We start from the raw sequence: 18,359 nt of genomic DNA, 5'->3' as shown, positions 1-18,359 counted from the left end.
CAGCTGCTCAGCACTTCTATTCGAGCTCCATTTTGTTAATTTCTGTATTTCTTCAGAAATGTGGAAGCATTTTTTTTTCCATATGTGAAGGGTTTATATTTCTATTTAACACAGAGAAAATATGCAGGCAGAGGTATCTGTCCAAAGCCTGCTTTGTGGTCTGGTATGGGGACAGGCAATGCGGTTGGGCTGCTCTCGACACTGTGACTATGGTCCTCAGAGAAGATGCCTAAGTCTCAAAGCACAGGCACTTGGGCCCCCAAATAGCAGGATCCCTAAATCAGCCATTACAGTTTATTCTGACAAACCATTCTGTTACGTTTCAGGTCCCACCTCCCTAGGAGGCTTGAAGGAACATGGCTGGAAACATCATTGAGATTTTGAGGAAACATATAAAGTATTGAGGTCTAAATTTTAAGCAAGTTGAAATGCTAAGGGAATTTACATCAGTGGCAGGGCAAAGCTCCCCTGTTGTGTGTATTTTCTGATCTCATATTGACTAAGCAATAATAAGCTTTTTTCTCCCATGAGATGTGGTGTCAATAAAGGAATAGACTGTTCACAGTGCTGGACTCAGGATTTAAGACACCATTTATTTTTATCTTTTGAGGCAAGGTCTCTATCACCAGGCTGGAGTGCAGTGGTGCTATGACACCTCACTGCAGCCTCCCAGGCTCAGGCGATCCTCTTGCATCAGCCTCCCAAGTAGCTGGCACCACAGGCACGTGAACATGCCCAGCTAATTTTTTTTATTTCTGTAAAGATGGAGTCTCCCTATGTTGCCCAGGCTGGTCTTGACCTCCTGGGCTCAAGCTATCCACCCACGTCAGCTTCCCAAAGTGCTGGGATTACAGGTATGAGCCACCACACCCAGCCAAGACACCATTTATTGACTGTTTTGTTGAATGGAAAAGTCATGGGAGGCCTGGGTTCCACCTATCAACCTTAGGTCCTAATCTGCCCTCAAGGTACATCAGCTAACCTCCCTGAGCCCAACTTCCCTCACCCAGAAAGTGGAAAGCCTCTATCTGAACTAAAGAATTGTTGAGGATTCTAGAAGATGCTCCTGAAAGCACATTGTAAATTGAATAAGAATAATTGTAAATTGAATAACATGTAAAGTGTTATTCTTGCTTAATAATAATATAAAAAGTATCTACTGGGCCAGGGTGCGGTGGCTCATGCCAGTAATCCCAGCATTTTGGGAGGCTGAGGCGGGAGGATCTCTTGAGGTCAGGAGTTCGAGACCAGCCTAGCCAACATGGTGAAACCCCATTTCTACTAAAAATACAAAAACTAGCCGGGCATGGTGGTGGGTGCCTGTAATCCCAGCTACCAGGAAGCTGAGGCAGGAGAATCGCTTGAACCGGGGACGCAGAGGTTGCAGTGAGCCAAGGTCGCGCCACTGCACTCCAGCCTGGGTGGCAGAATGAGATTCCATCTCAAAAAAATATAAATAAATAAAAAGTATCCACTGAGCCTTGCCGCATGCAAACGCACCATTGTAGGTATTGAGGGTGATGCAGGAATAAAACATGTCTACAACAGCTACAGCAACTCTCTTTCATATCTCGATTCTTAGCTCCCCAATTTATAACCTTTAGTTAGCTTTGTTTTTAGGCCATCTATAGGAACTGTAGAAATAGTAGAAATTGTGTAGATTTTAAGTGTGAAACCAATTACAAAACAGGATAAAAGGAAAACTATAAGAATGCTGTCGGCCGGGCGAGGTGGCTCACACCTGTAATTCCAGCACTTTGGGAGGCCAAGGCAGGCGGATCACAAGGTCAGGAGATCGAGACCATCCTGGCTAACACAGTGAAACCCCGTCTCTACTAAAAATACAAAAAATCACCCAGGCGTGGTGGCGGGCACCTGTAGTCCCAGCTACTCAGAAGACTGAGGCAGGAGAATGGCGTGAACCTGAAGGTGGAGCTTGCAGTGAGCCAAGATCGCACCACTGCACTCCAGCCTGGGCGATAGTGCGAAGACTCCATCTCAAAAAACAAACAAACAACAAAAAAAATGCTGTCTCCACTCATCTGAACTGCACCTGGGAAGGGAAGCATTAAAATTGCTCAGTAATGAAATAGGCAGTAGGCTTTGATATATTTAAAAAAAAAAAAAAAAACAGGCCGGGCGCAGTGGCTCACACTTGTAATCCCAGCACTTTGGGAGGCCGAGGCGGGCGGATCACGAGGTCAGGAGATGGAGACCACGGTGAAACCCCGTCTCTACTAGAAATACAAAAAAATTAGCTGGACGTGGTGGTGGGCGCCTGTAGTCCCAGCTACTCGGAGAGGCTGAGGCAGGAGAATGGCGTGAACCCGGGAAGCGGAGCTTGCAGTGAGCCGAAATTGCGCCACTGCACTCCAGCCTGGGCAACAGAGCGAGACTCTGTCTCAAAAAAAAAAAAAAAGCCTCAAAGTTGGATTGCAGTTGAACAGCTTTTTCCTCCAGATTTTTCTTCCAAAACATCGAAAGATTGAAACTCCCTATTTGTACATAGCAGGGAAAATGTAAGGCTTTTCATCTATAGAGAAACATATGCTGGATTCAAGTTTATTTTTGCCATTTTTTTCCTTCTGATTTTTCAGCTCGCTTCATTTTTCAATGCATTAGTCATGGTTTCTCTCCATAATCGCTCCACAGCCCCTCCATCTCCATGCCTTCTCACTGGCTTGACCTGGAGCAGTGCTTCTGAAACCTGGCTGCACTTGGGAAGCACATGGGAGCTGATTTAATGTCAGGCAGCATGCAGACCAGTCCTCACAACCTGTCGATGTTTTTAAAGCTCCCCGGGTGACTCCAATGCACAGGAAGCTTTGAGCATAACTAAGTGAGCCTCCCGCCCTGAAATGAGAGAAAGGCTTTCAGGCTTGTGGTGTTGGTGGACTAAGTGTGGTTTCTGGCCATTCACACAGTCACCACATTGCAAGGGAGCTGGGAACTGGACCCTGTCAGAAGCCCCGGTGAACAATGTTCTCTGTCTTAAAACAGCTTACATGGACTTCTCCTTTTTACCTCTAAAAGATTCATTCCCCTTTCCCCAACCATATACCCCAGATTGCAACCCCTTGCTATTCTCAAATAAACTCTGTTTTGGAGTGTCAGTCTCTCTCTCGCTTATTTTAGCTTGATGTGAGTAGCTTGCAGAGTTGTGCTGCATAAAGAAAGAAAATAAATAGGAAGTAGCTATCAGGGGAAGTGGGCTAGAAATGTGTTTTTGGTTTGGTTATTTCTGCAGGGGGAGGGGTTTTCTGCAAATTATATGTAATGAGGCTTTGTTTATTGTAGTAAAATGTATATTACATAAAATTTACCACTTTAACCACTCGTAAGTGTACAGTTCAGTGGTATTAAGTACATTCACATTGTGTTCCTATCACCACTGTTTCCAGAAGTTTTCCATCATCCTAAAGAAATTCTGGACTCCGTAAACACTATCTAAATCCCCATTCCTCCCCCTAGTCCTGATAACCACCATTCTATTTTCTGTCCCCATGAATTTGTCTAGATACCGCATAGAAATGAAATCATAACAGTATTTATCTTTGTGTGACTGGTTTTTTTCACTTGTAGAATGTGTCAGAATTTCCTCCTGTGCTATGGCTGATACTCCATTGTATGTATATAACACATTTTATCCATTCATCTGTTGATGACCATTTGGGCTGTTTCTACCTTTTGACTATTATGCGTTGTGCTGTTGTGAACACTGGTATACAAGTATCTGTTTGAGTACCTGCTTTCAAGTATTTTGAGTTTGTAACTGAGGAGTAGAATTGCTAGATCATATAATTCTATGCTTAACTTCTTGAGGAACACCAAACTGTTTCTCATAGTGGCTGCACCATTTTACACTCTCTCCAGCAGTACACAAGGATTCCATTTTCTCCACATCCTCTCCAACACCTATTTTCCTTTTTAAATTTTTTTTTTTTTTTCTTGAGACAGAGTCTCACTCTGTTGCCCAGGCTGGAGTGCAGTGGCGTGATCTCGGCTCACTGCAACCTCCACCTCCTGGGTTCAAGCGATTCTCCTGCCTCAGCCTCCCAAGTAGCTGGGACTACAGGTGCATGCCACCACGCCCAGCTAATTTTTGAATTTTTAGTAGAGATGCGGTTTCACCATGTTGGTCAGGATGGTCTCAATCTCTTGACCTCGTGATCCCCCCGCCTCAGCCTCCCAAAGTGCTGGGATTACAGGCGTGAGCCACCGTGCCCGGCCTTAAAATGTTTATAATGGCCATCCTAATGGGTGTGAAGTGATACGTCACTGTGATTTTTGTTGTTGTTCTGAGACAGGGTCTCATTCTGTCACCTAGACTGGAGTGCAGTGGCTTTTCTTTTTTCTCTTTTTTTTTTTTTTTTTTTTGGAGACGGAGTCTCGCTCTCTCACCCAGGCTGGAGTGCAGTGGCGTGATCTCGGCTCGCTGCAAGCTCCGCCTCCCGGGTTCACGCCATTCTCCTGCCTCAGCGTCTCCGAGTAGCTGGGACTACAGGCGCCTGCCACCACACCCTGATAATTTTTTGTATTTTTAGTAGAGACGGGGTTTCACCGTGGTCTCGATCTCCTGATCTCATGATCCGCCCGCCTCGGCCTCCCAAAGTGCTGGGATTACAAGCATGAGCCACCGCGCCCGGCCTCTTTTTTCTTTTCTTTTCTTTTCTTTTTTTTTTTTTTTTTTTGAGACAGAGTTTTCCTCTGGATGCCCAGGCTAGAGTGGAATGGCACGATCTTGGCTCACTGCAACCTCCGCCTCCCAGGTTCAAGCGATTCTCCTGCCTCAGCCTCCTGAGTAGCTGGGATTAGAGGCACCTGCCACCATGCTGGGCTAATTTTTGTATTTTTAGTAGAGATGGGGTTTCACCATGTTGGCCAGGCTGGTCTTGAACTCCTGACTACAGGTGATCTGCCCACCTCAGCCTCCCAAAGTGCTAGGATAACAGGCATGGGCCACTGTGCCCGGCCATGCAGTGGCATTTCTGCACTCCATAATCACGACTTACTGCAGCCTTGACCTCCTGGGCTCAAGCAATTCTCCTGCCTCAGCCTCCCAAGTAGCTGTGACTACAGATGCACACCACCACACCCAGCTAATTTTTTTTCAAAATATTTGTAGAGACAGGCTCTCACTATGTTGATTTGCATTTACCTAATGATTAGTGATGCTGAGAAATCATCTCAAGTGTTTATTCAACATTTGTATATCTTCTTTGGAGAAATGCCTATTCAAGTCCTTTGTCTTATTTTTTTTTTTTTTTTTTTTTTTTTTTTTGTAGAGACAGGGTCTCACTACGTTGCCCAGGATCTCTGCTTTTTTTTTTTTTTTTTTTTTGAGACAGAGTCTTCCTCTGTCACCCAGGCTGGAGTACAGTGGTGTGAGCTTAGCTCACTGCAACCTCCACCTCCTGGGTTCAAGCGATTCTCCTGCCTCAGCCTCCCGAGTAGCTGGGATTACAGGTGCCCACCACAACACCAAGCTAATTTTTGTATTTTTAGTAGAGATGGGGTTTCACCATGTTGGCCAGGCTGGTCTTCAACTCCTGACCTCAAGTGATCTGCCTGCCTCAGCCTCCCAAAGTGCTGGGATAACAGGTGTGAGCCACTGCACCCAGCCCCCTGCTCATTTTTAAATCAGGTAAATTGTTTCATTGTTGCTGAATTGTAGGTGTTCTCTATATTTTCTAGATATTAATTCCTTAGATACATGCTTTGCAAATATTTTCTCCTATTATTCTGTGGGGTCTCTTCACTCTCTCTTTTTTTTTTTTTTTTTTTTTTTTTTGAGACGGAGTCTCACTCTGTCGCCCAGGCTGGAGTGCAGTGGCACGATCTTGGCTTACTGCAACTTCTGCCTCTCGAGTTCAAGTGATTCTTTTGCCTCACCCTCCCGAGTAGCTGGGATTACAGATGCCTGCCACTATGCCCAGCTAATTTTTTGTATTTTCAGTAGAGATGGGGTTTCACCATGTTGGCCAGGCTGGTCTCTAACTCCTGATCTTGCAATTTGCCCACCTCAGCCTCCCAAAGTGCTGGGATTACAGGCACGAGCCACCATGCCTGGCCTCTTCACTCTCTTGATAGTGTCTTAATGATGCACAAAAGTTTTTCTTTTTTTTTGAGACGGAGTCTCGCTCTGTCGCCCAGGCTGGAGTGCAGTGGTGCTATCTCGGCTCACTACAAGCTCTGCCTCCTGGGTTCACACCATTCTCCTGCTTCAGCCTCCCAGTAGCTGGGACTACAGGCGCCCGCTACCACTCCTGGCTAATTTTTTTTTTTTTTTGTATTTTTAGTAGAGACGGGGTTTCACCGTGTTAGCCAGGACGGTCTCGATCTCTTGATCTGCCTGCCTTAGCCTCCCAAAGCGTTGGGATTACAGGTGTGAGCCACCGCGCCTGGCAAAAGTTTTTCTTTTTGATATAATCCCATTTATCTATTTTCTTTTTCATTTTGTTGCCTGTGCTTTTGGTGTCATATCCAAGGAATCATTGCCAAATTTTAATGAATTTCTAGGTAACCATTTATTATAAATTATAGTACAGCTATATAATGAAACACCTCTCAGCATTTCTTATAAAAAGAAATGTACTATAGCGATACAACACGGATGAATCTGGAAACATTATGCTGAGCAGAGGAATCTAGACATAGAAGACGATATGCTGCATGATTCCGTTCAGAAGAAGTTGTAGAAAGGATGAGTCTAACTGGTAGTGATAGAAAGCAGATGGCTGGCAGCCTGGGGCTGAGTTGGGGTGAGGACTGAGTGAGGGGGTGGTGGTTTCTGGAGTGATAGAGATGCTCTGTGTGTCAAATGTGGTGGAGGCTGCATGGCCCTATGCATTTGTCAGAACTCATTGAATTATGCACTGGAGAATGGTGTGTTTTATTGCAAGTAAATTATGCTTAAAAAAGTTGAATTGAAAATATTTTTAAAAACCATCCATTAATTCAGAAATAGTAGGGATGCATTGTACAAAACTAGAAAATTCAGACCAGCAAGAGAAGGAGTTTTGCTTACTTTTCCCAAGGGAGGTGTGACATCATATTTGTATGCTGTTGAAAATGACACAGCAGAATGCAAAGTTCAAGCTGTAGGACAGGGGTGGCTCAGGTAGAAGCACTGAAAGTTTGTTTCTGGGAACAAGCAGCCATGCCAATGCTGCCAAGTTGGAAGTTTGTGGAAGTTCTTGTCTCATTTCTTCAATGGTTCTTAGTGAGCTTGACAGCAAGGTAGACAACCCTCCTGAGGATGAGGATAGGGGGAGAGGTGTTAGGCCTTTGAGGAGAAAGAAGGTGCGAGATGGTTGTCCAGGAGAGGGACAGTGGATGGATGCGGAAGTCAAGCATGCCCCAAGCAAGCATGGGGATGTTCCCAGCCCAGGTGCAGGTGCAGAGTAGGAAGAGGCCTGTGGTTTTGCAAGTACAGGTGAGCAAAGAGTCAGGGAGTTGTTGTGTGTGCAAGGGAGTGAAGTAAGTGAAGACCATGGAATTCAAGCTGGATACAGAGGAAGAAAGGACTTCAGGGGGATAAAGGTGGTAGCACCAATGGATTGGAGATCTTGGTGGGCTCAAAGGATGGATGGAATCAGAATTCTAGAAAGTTGGGGCTGGACTTGGTGGCTCACATCTATAATACCAGCACTTTGAGAGGCCAAAGTGGGAGGATCACTTGAGCCCAGAAGTTGGAGACCAGCCTGGGCAACATGGCAAAACCCCATCTCTCACAAAAAATATAAAAATTAGCCAGGCATGGTGGTGCATGCCTGTAGTCACAGCTACCAGGGAGGCTGAGGTGGGAGGACCTCTTGAGCCCAGGAGGTGGAGATTGCAGTGAGCTGAGATCACACCACTGCACTCCAGCCTAGGTGACAGAGTGAGACCCTGTCTCAACAACAACAACAAAATAATAAATAAAAATAGAAAGTTGGGAAGGGAGAAGCTTTCACATTCAAATTTGGTCAGACCTCTCTTTACCTTAAAAGTGTTCCTATTGCCCACAAGATCAAATCCAGACCCCTCAGGAGAACCTCAGGTGTGACCAGTCCTCTGTGACCTGTCCAGCAGCCATCTGGCTTGCTGGAGATGCTGCCAGACCTGCAGAGCCCCCAGGCAGAGCCCACGGGAAATCCCCCCAGCCCTGCTCATTCCCACTTTTTGACCTTGGCCTGCCTTACTCTCTGAGGGAACCATCTTCCCCAGAATATTTTTCCTGATGTTTCTGCCTGCACCATCCACTCTGCATTAGGGTCCACCATGCATGTTCCTGGACCCCATGCTGCTCATCTCTTTAGTGGGGAGGAATCTTACTCCATTAACTTTATTTTCCTTATCTCAAATCAGATGAACAGCCTGCATCATGCCAAGGTTGCAGAAAATGACACCTGAGTGTTTCTTATTGGGACTCTCCCTTCACCTGGTCACAAAAGGGCCTCGTGTCAGTGTCTCGGGCTGTAGGTGCTGAAGCTCTGGAGAGATCCTTCTCGTCTTTAGTCTCTCCGGTTACCACACAAGGGCCCCTTGCCCAGACCCCTTTCCTTTCCCATCTAAATGGCAACTTCCACCACTCTTGGAGGCCAAGAATATTTGCCATTTCCCAAGACTAGGAACTCCTGGCAGGGCGCGGTGGCTCATGCCTGTAATCCCAACACTTTGGGAGGCCGAGGTGGGCGGATCATGATGTCAGGAGATCGAGACCATCCTGGCTAACACAGTGAAACTCCGTCTCTACTAAAAATACAAAAAATTAGCCAGGCGTGGTGGCGGGCGCCTGTAGTCCCGGCTACTCGGGAGGCTGAGGCAGGAGAATGGTGTGAACCCAGGAGGCGGAGCTTGCAGTGAGCTGAGATCACTGCACTCCAGCCTGGGGGACAGACCAAGATTCTGCCTCAAAAAAAAAAAAAAAAGACTAGGAACTCTGGGGCCTGGTCACCCTGGGTGTACCACAGAGCCATTCCCTGCTGCCACCTGAGGCCAATCATCCCTCCAATGCACGTGGAGAGGGCCCCTGTGCAATTGTCTCTGCCTAACCCTGTTCCATAAGGGCGGGGGCCTGAAGCGTCCTGTAAGAATGAAGACAGCATTTAGGAGGTCTACTGGCTTTGTTTTCTGGATTTCAGCCCAAAAGTTTTCTCTAAAACCCTCAGATGTTAACTCATCACAGAAGACACGGCTAGGTTCAAAAGGACAAACAGCCCTACACACTGCCCCAACTCCAGACGTCTGAGGTTACTGCAGCTTCAGTAAAGTGTGTACCAATTAGAATTAAAATGCTCCTTTTTCCATCCTGGGCAACATGGCAAAACCCGGTCTCGGCCATGTGCAGTAGCTCGTGCCTATAATCCTAGCACTTTAGGACCGGGTGCCGTGGCTCAAGGCTGTAATCCCAGCACTTTGAGAGGCCAAGGCAGGTGGATCTCTTGAGGTCAGGAGTTCAAGACCAGCCTGGCCAACTTGATAAAACTCCATCTCTACTAGAAATACGCAATAGCCAGGCATGGTGGCACACTCCTGTAATCCCAGCTACTCGGGAGGCTGAGGCAGGAGAATCGCTTGAACCCAGGAGGCGGAGGTTGCAGTGACCTGAGATTGCGCCACTGCACTCCAGCCTTGGGCGACAGAGCAAGACTCTGTCTAAAAAAAGAAAAAAGAAAAAAATATACAAATCCTAGCACTTTGGGAGGCCGAGGCAGAAGGATCACTTGAGCCCAGGAGTTTGAGACCAGCATGGGCAATGTAGTGAGACCCTGTCTCTATTTAAAACAAACAGCTGGGTGCGGTGGCTCACACCTGTAATCCTAGCACTTTGGGAGGCCGAGGCGGGTGGATCACGAGGTCAGGAGATCGAGACCATCCTGGCTAACATGGTGAAACCCCATCTCTACTAAAAATAAAAAAATAAAAAACAATTATTCGGGCTTGGTGGCACGTGCCTGTAGTCCCAGCTACTTGGGAGGCTGAAGCAGGAGAATCGCTTGAACCCGAGAGGTAAAGGTTGCAGTGAGCCGAGATCACGCCACTGCGCTCCAGCCTGGGCGACAGAGTGAGACTCCGTCTCAAAAAACAAACAAACAAAACAAACCAACCAAACAAAATCCAGTCTCTACTAAAAATACAAAAATTAGCCAAGTGTGGTGGTGCATACCTGTATTCCCACCTACTCAGGTGGCTGAGGTGGGAGTATTACTTGAGCCCAAGAAGTCGAGGCTGCAGATCGTGCCACTGCACTCCAGTCTGTTTGACAGAGCGAGACCCTGTCTCCAAAAAGCTCTTTTTCCTGGGTCAGAGTCAACCTTCAGAAAATGCCCCATGCCTGGTAAAAATAAACATTTTCTTTCTTCTTTTTCTTTTCTTTTTCTTTCTTTCTTTTTTTTTTTTTGAGACGGAGTTTTGCTCTTGTTGCCCAGGCTGGAGTGCAATGGCGCAGTCTCGGCTCACTGCAACCGCCACCTCCTGGGTTCAAGCAATTCTCCTGTCTCAGCCTCTCAAGTAGCTGGGGTCACAGGCGTGCACAACCATGCCTGGCTAATTTTGTATTTTTAGTAGAGATGGGGTTTCACCATGTTGGTCAGGCTAGTCTCCAACTCCTGACCTCAAGTGATCCACCCGCCTCGGCCTCCCAAAGTGCTGGGATTACAGCATGAGCCACTGCGCCCGGCAAAAATGAACATTTTCATCACAGGTGCAACATGCTCCCCCACAGCCTGTCCCAACATGGTAGCCTGTACCTTTGGTGAATGCCCAGGCTTGAGGGAACAGGGGTGTCGATGGCACAGTGGCTCACACCTATAATTCCAGCACTTTGGGAGGCCGAGGCAGCTAGACTGCTTGAGATCAGGAGTTCAAGACAGCCTAGCCAACATGGTGAAACCCCTCTCTACTAAAAATACCAAACTTAGCCAGGCATGGTGGCGCGTGCCTGTAATCCTAGCTACTTGGAGACTGAGGCAGGAGAATCGCTTGAACCCAGGAGGTGGAGGTTGCAGTGAGCAGAAATTGCACCACTGCACTCCAGTCTGGGCAACAGAGCGAAATTCTGTCTCAAAAAAAAAAAAAAAAAGCCTGGCGCAGTGGCTTGTGCTTGTGCTTGTAGTTCCAGCTACTCTGGAGGCTGAATTAGGAGGATCCCTTGAGCCCAGGAGTTTGAGGCTAGCCTGGCCAACATAGCAAGACCCAAGCTCCAAATAAGTAATAATAATAATAATGTGATGATTCTCACATACCCATTCTATCTTTTGCTGACTTCCTGTCTTTTTGTTCACTTATCTAGCTCTCCAGCCAAGCTCTGAGCTTCCTGAGGGCAGGGCTGGTGTCCCACTCATTTCTCTAGCCAGAGGGCACATGAGTTGTGCTCACCTGACACCAGCTGAGCAACCAAACAGGTCCATTAGCCAATTTGATTCGAGCAGATTGGTGCACACTACTGTGCACCAGTGTTGGGTCCCAGCTACTCAGGAGGCTGAGGTGGAAGGATCCCTTGAGCTGGAGAGGTGGATGTTGCAGTGAGCCAAGATCGCACCACTGCACTCCAGCCTGGGGGGACTACATGAGACGCTGTCTCAAAAAAAAAAAAAAAAAAAAAAAAAAAGAAAAGAAAAAAAGAACAGAAGAAAAAAAGAAAAAGAAACAAAAGTCAAGAGACAAGCTTTGGTGAAACCTTGGGGAGGGAGGCAGTGAACTTGTTTGAAGACTACCTCTCCAAGTTCTATCTCTGGATGAAGAGTTTTAAGGGAAGTTAGGGGAGTACAAATGATGATCAAAGCATTCTTGTGAAACGCGCAGTCTCAGGCTGGCAGTTAATTGTTAATTCCTTGGTCAGTGTCTTGTGGCCATCTGCAGGCACCATCAAGCTGTTCTTATCAGGCTGGTCAGCCTGTTCCTAGAGTTGTTGGTCAGTGTATTTTCTTTTATCTCTATTGAAGGTCCTATTTTCCTGAGGCTGTTTTTAATGAAAAATCTACAAACTCAGGCAAAGCATAATTATATTCAAGCAAACAAGATTTTCTCTAACATGGAGTCAGTACTGTTAAATAAATGAACAAATTTGAACAAGGAATACTGTCCCAGTTAGATAACTGTGATTATAAGTGAAGTCCAGATTTGCCCCTAGTTACTTTGCCAGAATTTCTTCTGAAATGCTTTACTTATTTATTTACTTTTGTTGTGGTAAAATAGACATAAATATACATGAAATTTACCATTTTAACCTTTTTTTTTTTTGAGACGAAATTTTGCCCAGGCTGGAGTGCAATGGCGCAATCTCAGCTCACCATAATCTCTGCTTCCCGTGTTCAAGGGATTCTCCTGCCTCAGCCTCCTGAGTAGCTGGGATTACAGGCATGTGCCACCACGTCCAGTTAATTTTGTATTTTTAATAGAGACAGGGTTTCTCCATGTTGGTCAGGCTGGTCTCGAACTCCTGACCTCAGGTGATCCGCCCGCCTCAGCCTCCCAAAGTGCTGGGATTATAGGCATCAGTCACTGTGCCTGGGCCATTTTATCCATTTTTAAGGATATAGTTCAGTGGCATTAAGTACATTCGCATTGTTGCACAACCATCACCACCCTTTGTCTCCAGAACTTTTTCATCTTCCCAGACTGAAACTCTGTACCCATTAAACACTCACTCCCCAGGTATATCTTCCTTAGAGAAATTTCAATTCAAGCCATTTGCCCACTTTTTAACTGGGTTGTTTTCAGATACGTGATTTGCAAATATTTTCTCCCATTCTGTGGGTTGCCTTTTCACTGTGTTGATAGTGTCTTTTTTTTTTTTTTTTTTTTTGAGACAGTCTCATTCTGTTGCCCAGGCTGGAGTGCAGTGGTGCAATCACTGCAACCTCCACCTCTTGGGTTCAAGTGATTCTCCTGCCTCAGCCTCCCAAGTAGCTGAGACTACAGGCATGCACCACCACGACCAGCTATTTTTTTTTGTATTTTTAATAGAGACGGGGTTTCATCATGTTGGCCAGGCTGGTCTCAAACTCCTGACTTCAGGTGATCCGTCCACCTCAGCCTCCCAAAGTGCTGGGATCACAGGCATGAGCCACCGTGCCAGGCTGATAGTGTCTTTTGATGCACAAGCCAAATGTTTCTACAGTTCCAGTAGCAGCCTCTCCAGAAGCGTTTAAACTCCATCTCAAGGGCTCATTGCACAGCATGCACACAAAGGCTTGTAGTTGGCCTTCCGGGTTAGGGTTTGGAAGGCCCAGACCTTCCAAGCAGGAGAGCCGGTTGCCTAGAGCAAGTCTGATGTGCCGTCATCTCCCTTGACCCTTGAAGTAGGCATGATTCTAACGTTACCTGAGAAGAACTGAGGCCCACAGGGATTTCATGGAAGCAGATACAACAGCAAAGATGCCAGGATTCTCAGAAGGTGAGTCATTTTCCAAAACTCTTCTGTTTCCCCAACTAAAAACTGGAAGTGAACCTGCCTTTGTGGGCACAAAGGTGGTGGTGAAGGAGGCTCCGAGAGCCACTGATGTAGAAGGTGGAGGCAGAGAGAGGACTTACAGGCCCCTGACCTGGGTCAGGGTTCTTCAGGCCTCCACATCTTCACGGGCCACCCCAGTTCCCAAGTTGTTCTCACCACTATCATCTTCTTTAAACCTTACAGAAACATCATACATTTATTTCCACCTACAGCCTACCATGTTACTTTGGAGTCACAGGACTTGGAATTGAAAGCCCTGGATTAACATCTCAGTCCTGCCATTGAATGGCTTGAGCACTGGGCCAGGCACTTTGCATAGCCCAAGACTTCACTTTGTAAAATGTAGATGAGAGTGGCAAGTTCAAAGTTTGCAAAAGCTCCTGTCTAGCCCAGAGCCTGGTGCATAGTAGATACTTGATAAATAGGGGTTAAATCTGAGAAATTCCGTGACATCCAGAGAGAAGAAACAATTTCCAATGGTTCTGGCGTTCAACGACAACTTATGAGCAAGCAAACTGCATGCCAGGTGTTCTACAGCCATTGTCTTCTTCTTCTTCTTTTTTTTTCTTTTCTGAGACAGAGTCTCGCTCTTGTGACCCAGGCTAGAGTGCAGTGGCACAATCTCGGCTCACTGCAACCCCTGCCTCCCGGGTTCAAGCTTCTCCTACCTCAGCCTCCTGAGTGGCTGGGATCACAGGCGCCTGCCACCACACCCGGCTAATTTTTGTACTTTTAGTAGAGACGGGGTTTTGCCATGTTGGTCAGGTTGGTCTCGAACTCCTGACCTCAGGTGATCCACCCATCTCGGCCTCCCAAAGTGCTGGGATTACAGGAGTGAGCCACCGCACCTGGCCTCTTACTTCATTTTTATAGCAACCATATTATTCCCACTTTTAGGATGTAGAAACAGGCTCAGAGAGGTTAAGACATTTAGCCAAGCTAGGCCAGGCATGGTGGCTCACGCCTGTAATCCCAGCACTTTGGGAGGCCGAGGTGGGTGGATCACGAGGTCAAGAGATCAAGACCATCCTGGCTAACACAGTGAAACCCTGTTCCTACTTAAAAAAATAATAATAATACAAAAAATTAGCTGGGCATGGTGGCAGGCACCTGTAGTCCCAGCTACTCGGGAGGCTGAGGCAGGAGAATGGCGTGAACCCAGGAGGTGGAGCTTGCAGTGAGCCGAGATTGCACCACTGCATTCCAGCCTGGGCGAGAGAGCGAGACTCTTTCTCATTAAAAAAAAAAAAGAAAGAAAGAAATTTAGCCAATCTCACACAGTTAGGAACCTGGAATGTGAACACAGGTGGTATGATTTTCAAGGACGTGTTTCCTCCCTCCAACTTTTTGTTAATAACATACAGAAAAGTTGGAAGAATGATTTAATAAACACCCGCATACCCTCCCCCCAGTTTCAACAACTGTTAACATATAGGCACATTTACTTTACCCTGCTTTCTCTAAATATATACATTCTTTGTTTTTTTGTTTATTTTTTGTTTTGTTTTGTTTTTGATACAGAGTCTTGCTCTGTCTCCCAGGCTGGAGTGCAGTGGCACAATCTCGGCTCACTGCAACCTCTGCCTCCCAGGTTCAAGAAATTCTTGTGCCTCAGCCTCCCGAGTAGCTGGGATTGCAGGTGCCTGCCATCACACCCGGCTAATTTTCATATTTTTAGTAGGGGGGGGGGGTCTCACCATGTTGGCCAGGCTGGTCTCGAACTCCTGACCTCAAGTGATCCACTCACCTCAGCCTCCCAAAGTGCTGGGATTACAGATGTGAGCTACCATGCCAGCCCTACTTTGGTTTTTTTTTTTTTTTTTGAGACAGAGCCTCTCTCTGTTGCCCAGGCTGGAGTGCAGTGGCGCGATCTCGGCCCACTGCAACCCCTGCCTCCCAGTTTCAAGCGATTCTCCTGTCTCAGCCTCTGGAGTAGCTGGGATTACAGACATGAACCACGATGCCTGGCTAATTTTTGTATTTTTAGTAGAGACGGGGTTTCTCCATGTTGGCCAGGCTGGTCTCGAACTCCTGACCTCAGGTTATCCACCTGCCTCAGCCTCCCAAAGTGCTGGGATTACAGGCTTGAGCCACCATCCCCAGCCCCATATATACATACTTTGAACTAGTTGAGAGTAAGGTACAGATGTCACACCTACTATGGACTGAATGTTTGTGATGTGATGGTATTTGGAGTTGGGGCCTATGGGGGTAATTAGAGTTGGATGAGTTCATGGGGTAAGATACTGCTTATGATAGGCATGGTGCCCTTGTAAGAAGGGACACCAGAGAGCTTGTCTCTCTGAGAGCATGCACTGAGGAAAGGGCATTTGAGGACACAGTGGGAAAGTAGCCCTCTGCAAAACAGGAAGAGAGCCCTCACCGGAATGCAAGTATGTTGGCATCCTGATCTCAGACTTCCAGCATCCAGAATGTGAGAAAATTAATGTCTGTTGTTTATGCCACCAAGTCCATGGTATTCCTTTTTTTTTTGTTTTTTTTTTTTGTTTTTTTGATACAGAGTCTCGCTCTGTCACCTAGGCTGGAGTGCAGTGGCACGATCCCGGCTCACTGTAAGCTCCACCTCCCGGGTTCACGCCATTCTCCTGCCTCAGCCTCCTGAGTAGCTGGGACTACAGGCGCCCGCCACCACGCCTGGCTATTTTTTGTGTGTGTGTATTTTTTAGTAGAGACAGGGTTCCACCGTGTTAGCCAGGATGGTGTTGATCTCCTGACTTCGTGATCTGCCCGCCTCGGCCTCCCAAAGTGCTGGGATTAAAGGCGTGAGCCACTGCACCCGGCCTCTAATTTTGTACTTTTAATAGAGATGGGGTTTCGCCATGTTGGCCAGGCAGGTCTTGAACTCCTGACCTCAGGTGATCCACCCACCTCGGCCTCTCAAAATGATAGGATTACAGGCGTGAGCCTCTGCGCCAGGCCCAGAATGTCTTTTTATAGGTGCTTTTAAATTTTTCAACCAGAATTAACTGGCCATGGTAGCATGTGCCTGTAGTCCTAGCTACTTGGGAGGTTGGGGCTGGAGGATCACTTGAGCCCAGGAGTTCAAGGCTGCAGTGCGCCATGATCATGCCACTACACTCCAGCCTGGGTGATAGAGAGACACCTCATCTCTAAAAAAAGAAAAATAGCCTGTAATCCCAGCACTTTGGGAGGCCAAGGCGGGCAGATCACGAGGTCAGGAGATTGAGACCATCCTGGCTAAAATGGTGAAACCTCATCTCTACTAAAAATACAAAAAAATAGCTGGGTGTGATGGCAGGCGCCTGTAGTCCCGGCAACTCAGGAGGCTGAGGCAGGAGAATCACTTGAACCCGGGAGGCGGAGGTTTGCAGTGAGCCGAGATTGTGCCACTGCACTCCAGCCTGGGCGACAGAGCGAGACTCCGTCTCAAAAAAAGAAAAAAAAAAATAGCCAGGCACGGTGGCTCACACCTGTAATCCCAGCACTTTGGGAGGCCGAGGTGGGTGGATCATGAGGTCAGGAGATCGACACCATCCTGGCTAGCATGGTGAAACCCCGCCTCTACTAAAAATACAAAAAATCAGCTGGGCGTGGTGGCGGGCGCCTGTAGTCCCAGCTACTCCGGAGGCTGAGGCAGGAGAATGGCGTGAACCTGGGCGACAGAGCTTGCAGTGAGCCGAGATCATGCCACTGCACTCCAACCTGGGCGACAGAGCGAGACTCTGTCTCAAAAAAAAAAAAAGAAAAAAACATATAAATATAAATAAATAAAATAAAAATTTCAACCAGAATCTGGACAAGTTCCACACATGTAACATTTTTTTCATTTAGAACAATCTCCCTACTTACCCCCCCGCCACTGTCATTGACAATTTTGATGAACCAAGGCCACTTGCCTTATAAAATGTTCCACTTTCTACATTTATCTGATGTTTCCTCATGCCTAAACTCAGTTATAGTATTTTTGGCAAGAATTCTACATAAGAGATGCTGTCAGCCAGATGAGGTGGCTCATGCCTGTAATCCCAGCACTTTGGGAGGCTGAGGTGGGAGGACTGCTTTAGACCAGGAGTTCAGGAGCAGCCTGGGCAACATAGTGAAACCTCATCTCTACAAAAAAAATTTTTTTTTTTAAATTAGCCAGGCATGATGGTTTGGGCCTGTAGTCACAATTACTCAGGAGGCTGAGGTGGGAGGATCACTTGAGCCTGGAAGGTTGAGGTTGCAGTGAGCTGTAGTCACGCCACTGCACTCTAGCCTAGGCAATAGAGGGAGAGCCTAAGAAAAAATGTCACGAGATGCTGTCTACTTTACACTGCTTCGTATCAGGAGGCATCTGATGGTAGGTGATCCTGAGTTGGAGTACTTAGTTAAGGTGGTATGGGGGACCAGGTGCAGTGGCTCATGCCTATAATCCCAGAACTCTGGGAGGCCAAGGCTGGCAGATTCCTTGAGCTCAGAAGTTCGAGACCAGCCTGGGCAATAATGGTGAAACTCCATCTCTACAACATAATACAAAAATCAGCCAGGCATGGTGGCTGATTTTCTCCCAGACTGAGGAGGGAGGATCACCTGAGCCTGCGAGGTCGAGGCTGCAGTGAGCTGTGATCACGCCACTGCACACCGGCCTGGGTGATCAAGTGAGACCCTGTCTCCAAAACAAACAAACAAACAAACAAACAAACAAACAAACGGTGGTATGGGGATCCACTTTTTTTTTTTTTTTTTTTTTTTTTTGAGACAGGGTCTCGCTCTGTTGCCCATGCTGGAGTGCAATGGCAGCATCTTGGGGATCCATTTTGAACCTCTTCAAGCTTGTCCCACCTGAGGTCTGCAGCCACATGTGGCCCAGGACTGCTTTGAATGTGGCCAAACACAAATTCGTAAACTTTCTTAAAACATTATGAAATTTAGGCGGGGCACAGTGGCTCACACCTGT

This window comes from Symphalangus syndactylus, chromosome 14 (genome assembly GCF_028878055.3).
Source record: "Symphalangus syndactylus isolate Jambi chromosome 14, NHGRI_mSymSyn1-v2.1_pri, whole genome shotgun sequence".
Taxonomy (NCBI): Eukaryota; Metazoa; Chordata; class Mammalia; order Primates; family Hylobatidae; genus Symphalangus; species Symphalangus syndactylus.
Note: the sequence above shows the minus strand (reverse complement) of the source record.